The sequence below is a fragment of the Strix aluco genome, chromosome 1 (genome assembly GCF_031877795.1).
Source record: "Strix aluco isolate bStrAlu1 chromosome 1, bStrAlu1.hap1, whole genome shotgun sequence".
In the NCBI taxonomy this organism is placed as follows: Eukaryota; Metazoa; Chordata; class Aves; order Strigiformes; family Strigidae; genus Strix; species Strix aluco.
Genome location: NC_133931.1, coordinates 59,638,789 through 59,646,608, shown reverse-complemented (window position 1 = coordinate 59,646,608; position 7,820 = coordinate 59,638,789).

Sequence of the window (7,820 nt, the reverse complement as noted above, 5' to 3'; positions counted from 1 at the left end):
AATTACAGAGGATATACCAGTCTTATATGGATCTCTTAAATATTATGGTAACAAAAGTAGCAGTAAATAATGTCCCAAGCATTTACTTAAAATTCTGAATGCAATTTTTCTTTTCTTTTTTTTTTTCCCCCCACTAAACATCCACCTCAGAACTATCCTTAGCCAAAAAACAATGTGTTTTACAGGTTTGCTGGTAATTTACAACACTGCTGAGAGTGCCTGAAATGAGATTGCTTACCTTTTTGTAGAAATTATCATTTCTGTCACATAACAAAATTTTTTTTAGGAAAGGTTTTCTTTTGCCTGCAATTTTTCTATCCCAGAGCCCTGGGAAGACTATGTCCTAAGAGTCTATTTCTTCTACTACTCTTCTTGGGATGTTGTGACTGCACCTTCTCCAGCCTGGTTCTGGGCTTGGCAGGTATAACTGAGCCACAAAGATACTGAATTGATTTGCTGATGGAGAAAACAAAACAGACGAATAGTCACATTTAGCACAGAATCATGAGGAAAGGGGAAAAAAATTTTTTTCTAACATCTGCCTTGGGACACTTTAGAAAGCATAGAGCACAGCATGAAATCCAGGCAGGTCTGCAATACATTTTAGTTTCAAAACAGATAGAAATCAGCAGTAAGAGAGAGCACTGAACTCCACAAAGAGACAACGAAAAGTTTAGCTAACCAAAAGGTTACTGTAGAATGTAGAAAAGACATACATTTTTGTATTATTTGCTTGTAGACAAATAATCTAATATCAGAAAATCTCTCTGATGATACACCTTTTGCTTATTCTTCAGACCTGAGGGTCCAAACATAGCTGACTGCAATAAATAGTTGTGAAGCAGGTATTAAGGATGCTAATAGGATTGGCTACACTAATGGCTTAATGTTTTTTACCTATTACTCTTTTACCTATTGTACCTAACTGTAATTAATCCTATTGCAAGTAAAAGACTGAAGTCTTGGCACATCAAACAAGTAAACTGTTCTATTTGGACCCCTATTAGGGGTAGAGGACATGTGACTGCTAGTTCAGAGTTCTGTCAAACATATAACCTAAGAATCAAGGCAACATTGTGGAATACAGAGGAAGTAAATACTCCTTTTAAAAATATGACAAAGTATTTCGGTGATAATATTTTGTGACATATTAAAGAGGCTTGTTTTAATTTGGGCTTCAAGTATCAAAAATTATTGTGATTCCAAATGTCTTTCCAAACCTGAGGGGTTTATTTGTAAGGACCTGGATACGGGTACCACATTGGCATGTGATACTGTTAAACATTTGGATCATTATATATGAAACAATGGTCAAAGAAATAAGGTTGAAAAACATAAAATCTACTGTACTTCATATGCTTTCTCATTAGAAAAGGAAAAGAAGACAACAAATAATACACAAAAGTATATAAAAGGATGCTAAAATAACAAAATGAAGCACATGAAATGGTTGCAAATTAGTTTGTGTGCTTTTGTTGCTGTGCATAAAAAGACATAAAATATTACATTAAAACACTGCATTTTTAAATTACCAACAAATGCTCAGTGTAGGAAATGACAATCTTACTAATAGAGCTGACAAATTTATGTGACTGTAAGAGCATTATTGGGAAAAGCTTTGGACAACATAACTATAGACATAATTACACTAACTAAAGAAGATCCACCTGTACATAGAAGGATTGGACAACTGCATAAATATAGCACTATTTTTTTCCATCAAATTCTGCCTCTATACTAACAGATATAAGTGCCTTATGAGTTAACTAGCCAAGCTAATTTCAAGGTGACTTTTCAAAAAAACCCCCATAAAATTTAATATGAATAATGGTAGCTAAACTGACTTTTTAATAAAATGAATGACTCCTTGCTGAAATGCAAATTCAAATATCATTTTAAGACATCTAAAAATAGATGAACTTCTGTTTTAAAAGAACTTCACTTCCAAAGTTTCAAAAGACATCCCATTTTTATGATTTTATCCAAAGCTGTTTTTTACTGTGATTTAAAATTATTTTTCTTTGTAAATCAGTATTTTGGTTATCAATCAGAGAGGTGAGCTTGAAAATGAAAATGTAATGATAGAGATATAAGAAAAAAATATTTTCTTTCACACAGGATAGATGTGTTCTGATTCTCTTGCTGGTATAGTCACGTTATTCTCAGACTAGTGAAATATACTTAAAAATAGAAAAACTACACTGAACTTGAATTGAAAATACATAGCTATTTCAGCAGGCATTGAAATGCTAGCACAAAATTTCTATAGAAATAAAACTATAGTTAAGAAAGCCAATGTAGAACTTGTGTAAGAAATATTCATACTTTTATCTGTAGAATTGATGCCTAATGTTAGGAAAATACACTGAAATGGTATTTTTAGGTCATTCACAATTAAGGTCAGACAGGCCAGTACTGCAAGACAGTTCAAGAACTGAACTATATTTCATGTCAATAGTTGGCAGACCTTATTAACAATTAGATTATTTTAAGAGACCCTGAAGGAAACATCAGAAGGAGGTTAGCCAGGTATAAAACAAACAAAAAATCTACTGTTTTGCCTAAATCTTCAAATGGGTCTTCAAGAACACTGTGAGTGAGTCAGTGCACAGACCACCTTGTCATTATTCAGACATGATAAATGAGCTTTTAAAGGTGAGATCTCTTAATTTATAATGTAGGAATTCAGCAGCCATCAACCTAAAGGAAGCAGCCATCCAGCTTTTAGTAGTCCGTTTGTACACTTGCCACCAGTCTTGTTAGACCTCTTATACCAATCAGGCATTAGGTTTAAGTCTGCTTTGTAATATTTCACCTTTTTCTGATCTCCATGTATCATATTTCCAAATATAAATGGCAAATCCAGGCACACTGGGTTTAATCCAGTCATCGACTACATAGAAAACTTCTTTCTTTAATATATGAAGTAACTAACCTTGGATTATAAGGTGTTAGTCATCACACATTCTGATTTTGTAGATGTAAGTCATAAAAATCAAACTGTCCTACTTATTTTGCACACAGAGACTGAGCTTTGACTGCTCTTCACAAGTAGCCCTCCTGAAACATGCCTTAATCCTAGCCTCAGCCACATGTCCTCTGACTATCAAAAGGTTTCAGCACTTCCCTCCCTCCCTCTGACCCAAGGAAGGGTTGCAGCCAACTGTGAGACCAAGACATCTGAGATGCTTCATGTATCCAGATGGCTTGCCAGTCAGGCAGCTGAAGTACTCAGCACATATTCCTCTTCTTTCCCTTTCCTATTTCTTTTTCCCAGTGCTACTGCAAAATAGAGCAAGAGCAAATAGTAAGAAAAAGAAAACAAAATCAACCAACCAAACAAAAAACAACCCCCCCCCAAAACCTGAGACATCTCATTTTCTCGAACAGCAACTCAGATCCAAAGCTGTTAAGATGTAGAAAATTATGCAAAAAGTAAACTTAGTGTTAGTTTAGCTGTCTCTGTTACAGATATTCCCTCCTGATGCAGTTTCCTCTCTCATTAAGATCACCAGAAATGACATCATACAAAAAAATTCAAAGGCAGAAAGATAATTTAGACATTCTTGGATATGGTGAAATGTGGAATTAAGGTGACAATATAAAGAGTAACATGTTTTAGTTACAGTGACAATGTCTAATACACACTTGTATTATTTTCCTAGCAGCAGTATGTCTATTATTTAAGGGAATTTATCCCTGAGGGAAAATATCCTTCAGAGTCATACATACTTAGTTAAAAACATATCCATCAAGGATTGTACTGAATGATTCACATCTGTAAGAAACAAATACATTTCTAATTTTAAAAAGAAATTGCATATTATCATAATTAATTCTTGTTAAATTTTCACTAATATACAAAGAATACTAGATGATTTCCAAATACTGATAAAGAACAGCAGTATCATAGTATCAATCCTAGTTCCTACATCAATGTTACACAAATCGGTAAAATTTGAAGAATAAAGGTAACATTACATTCTCATTGGTGATATATATAATGTAATCTCCACTAGGAATTTACCTGCTGTATCAAAGATGTTTGTGTTCACACTGTGAATAGCATTCTTGCTCCCCAGGGTTACATTAGTGTTTGATTTATTTATTTTCCTGTGTCATTTAAATGTAGTGATTGAATCAGCTATTGAGACATTTCACAAAAAGCAAATAAACTTTTTGACTTCTTTAAAAGAAGTGAGCAGTAAGGAAAATTGCTGTGGAGAAAGAGCTCTCACAAGAGGATCTATGTTGGTCATGGGATATTCTCAAGATAAAAACAATTCCAGCTTCAAAGATCTTAATAGCAAAGAGCTGTCCCACAAAAAAATGTTAATCATCATATAATCTGAAAGCAGTCAAACAGCCTCCGGCATGCAAGATGATTTCACATATACAGTTGTAGAAATGTTTGGAGTAGCAGCAACACATTTTGCAGGCAGGGATATTGAAGATAAGAGTGAATGGTATCATGTCTTGTTACAAACATCAGTGGCAACAGTGCAAGATGTAGTTTAGAATCATTAACACAGGTTTTGAACATCAGCTACATCCTTGTCGCAAATACCAAGATGGTTTGACCAGGTCATATAGTGGCATTCAAACCACAGTAATGTCTCAGGAACAAAGTTTTAATGCCAAGGTAAATGCTGAATGGTAGTTTTAGTAACATGACCTAACACCTTCAACCAGCCCACAACTGCCTCAGTTGAGAACTGTCAATGTTAGATTAATGGTTGGACTAGATGATCTTCAAGGTCTTTTCCAACCTTGATGATTCTGTGATTCTGTGATTCTGCCTCTTGGCTTGCTCTGTCCCTGCTTCCCAAGATCTACTTTACTTTTCTGCCCCATAAATCACAGATATCAATAAAAAATCAGTATATTGGATTTTAAAGTGAAAGGATATTTAGAGAAAGGAACTGGTTCTTGCCCCTTGTTTAATTAACCTTTCTTAATTTTGAAGAACAACCTGTTCATGAGACACAGCGCATGTTCAACTGTATGAGCCATTTTTGGTCTCCTCACCTATAGTAAGTACTCCCATACTCACTATAGGACAGGAGTAATCATTACTGGTTAGATGCAAATGCTTCTTTCTTCTCCACCTCCCCATCAATCTTCTCCCCAAAGAAAATGTAAAATGCTTGAGAATACTCTACTGGTGTTTCACAGCATAATTCTTGTGACTATTTCCTAAAAAATTTGGGCTACATGCTCCAGTGAAGAAAGGGATTGTAAACTATGACAAAAGGAAAAGTGACATTTTTTTCCAAGACAACACAAGCTCTTCATGCTCCAAGCCATGGGCCACTTCTGACCAGAGATTGTTGTACAACTGCTCTCAGCCCAGCACAGTGACTGAGCAAAGAAGCTTGAAGTAGATTTTACTATCTCAATCACAGTAGCATGACTGTTTTCTGGGCTAGAAGAAGCGTGAGTCCTTTAACAGAAGTTATTCATAGCTGTCAAAAAAACACAATGCCAAAACTAAAAAGATAGCCCCACCCCTTTGTTTTATTGCCATGGAAAATGTGATTAACCACTTGACATTAACACAGATGAATACAAACCATAATTCCAGGTGCAATTTATTTTGTCAAGAATGAAAGTTTAGTGTTGTTCAGCATAGGATGCTGCATCTGTGATGGAGCACTAGTTCATTGATTTCCATCCCTTTCACACAAGCTGTATAATATTTATTTAGCTCAGAAATAGCCATAGGACTCATGTCCCTGGCCTGAAACATGCATCACAGACTGTCATATAGTAGTTCTTGATCTTTGTAGGAACACAGAAATTTCTAATTCATCCAGAAGAGAAGATCAACATCTCCAATTAAAACTATTGTATTAAAAAAAAATAAAAAGATCAAGGGTATTATCTTGCAATAACTAGAAATTCAGTAGCTAGAACCATATTAGCTTGGTGTGAAAATGTCCAAATGGCTTCAGGAGATCAACCAGAGTCCTCATTGTCAATGAAAGCAAAAGACATACTGGGGTATGGGCAGACTGGCATGTTGTTTCCTTCAGATTTGGAAGCTCACTTTGAAGTAACTGAAGATTAATTTCCAGGAGTGCTGAACATCAGCAGAAGCTGTGGGTTTTTAGCTTTCTTAAAATCATGACTAACATGTTTCAGCAAGCCAAAGCCTGAGCAAGCCAAAATTGAGGCATCCCAATTATCTGCTGTCTCTGAAACAAGTAACTTCAAAAACTATAAACATCTGAAGGTTTTACTATGGTAATGTAGTCTGATTACTAAACCATATAGACAATATTAGTTCCTTGAATTACTTTATCCTTAAAAATATTGTCTTGATTTTAAAAAAATTGATGCAATCTTTTATCCATTTGTGTGGTTCTTCTCTGAACACTTACCAGTCATGGATATAATTTAGGAGCCACAGCTGAACACAGAGTCAGAGTATGGGGTTCATCTGGCCAGATATAGTTTTTTCAGCTAAACTAGTAGTCTACAAAATTTCTACATTCACTAGAAAGAAGTAGGTTGGTATTTACCTCACGCTTGCATAGATGTTTAAAATAGATCATCTAAATCATACCCTAAAGTCACTGCTTATCTCTATTGAATATTAAAGTTACTTTTGAGGGACTTCCTTGGATGCTGATTTCTACAAAGTAGACTTCTAACTTTAGTTGAGGTAAAACACACTGTTTATTATCCTTTCTGCCTTACATTTTCCTTCTTTTAATTATAAAACTGATAGAATTTTATGCAAACATGGTTGTTTTCTTCCTGATGACTTCAACTACATGAAGAAAAGCTCAGTAAGAGAAAGAAAGATGTACTCTTGGTGAAAAAAAAAAAAAAAAAAAAAATTCAAGCCTGACAGAAGGATGTAATCACTTCTTTTCAATGTACATGAGGCAATGATGAGGAAAGTACTAAAAGTCAGAGGAAAATTAGCAGGCCAGATGGCTGGTGAAACAGTGACAAAATGACAGCAAAATGAAAAACCTAATAAAAATGAACAAGTGACTAAAGGAAGTGTATGCAAGACATTAGAAATTAAATCATAAAGAACCAGATAAAATAAAGAATACTACTGGAGGATACAGAAGCCAGAAAATCAGAAAACTTTGGATAGGGGAAGAAGCAAGAGAGGTGACATATAGCAACAGATGTTTCCCTGTGGCAAACTGATGAAGAGCCACATGAGTAGGGTGAAAAGCTACTAAAATACATCTTGCTCACATCACTGGTATGTGATTTTTAGGTTTGGGTTTTGTTGGATTTTTTTTTTTTTTTTTTTTTGTAAGAGGGATCAAGCACTCCTAGAGACAAAGAGAAAAGTAGTGCAAACTAGTGTAAGTAGTAACAGTAGTAATAATGATAAGGGTATTCCACCCTTTACAGTGACTTTCATTGTGATGTTTCAAAGCATTAATTAACCCTTACATAATGTCTCTGAGGTAAGTGAGGTTTTACAGTCTGGTTACAGATAGGCAGAATGAACATAGAAAATTGGACACAAGCACAATTGTACAGCAAATTAATAAAAAAGACAGAAATAACATCTCTAAAAAAAATAAATCTGATGCCCAGTACTCTATTCTAGCTAACAGAAAATGCTTGTAAAATGCTTCAGAGTTTTGACAAGTAGCTACAAAACCTGTTTACATGGGGATAAATTCCATTTTCACCAAAGTCAACAAGAATTTTCACTAGCCTCCAGTTCAGTGGAATATGAAGATCCTGATGCATCTGACATACAATTCAGGCAACTGAGTTAAAGCTATTGGAGTGTGAAATAGTGGCATGGTACATTGTAAAGGGCATTTGTTTTGAATTTA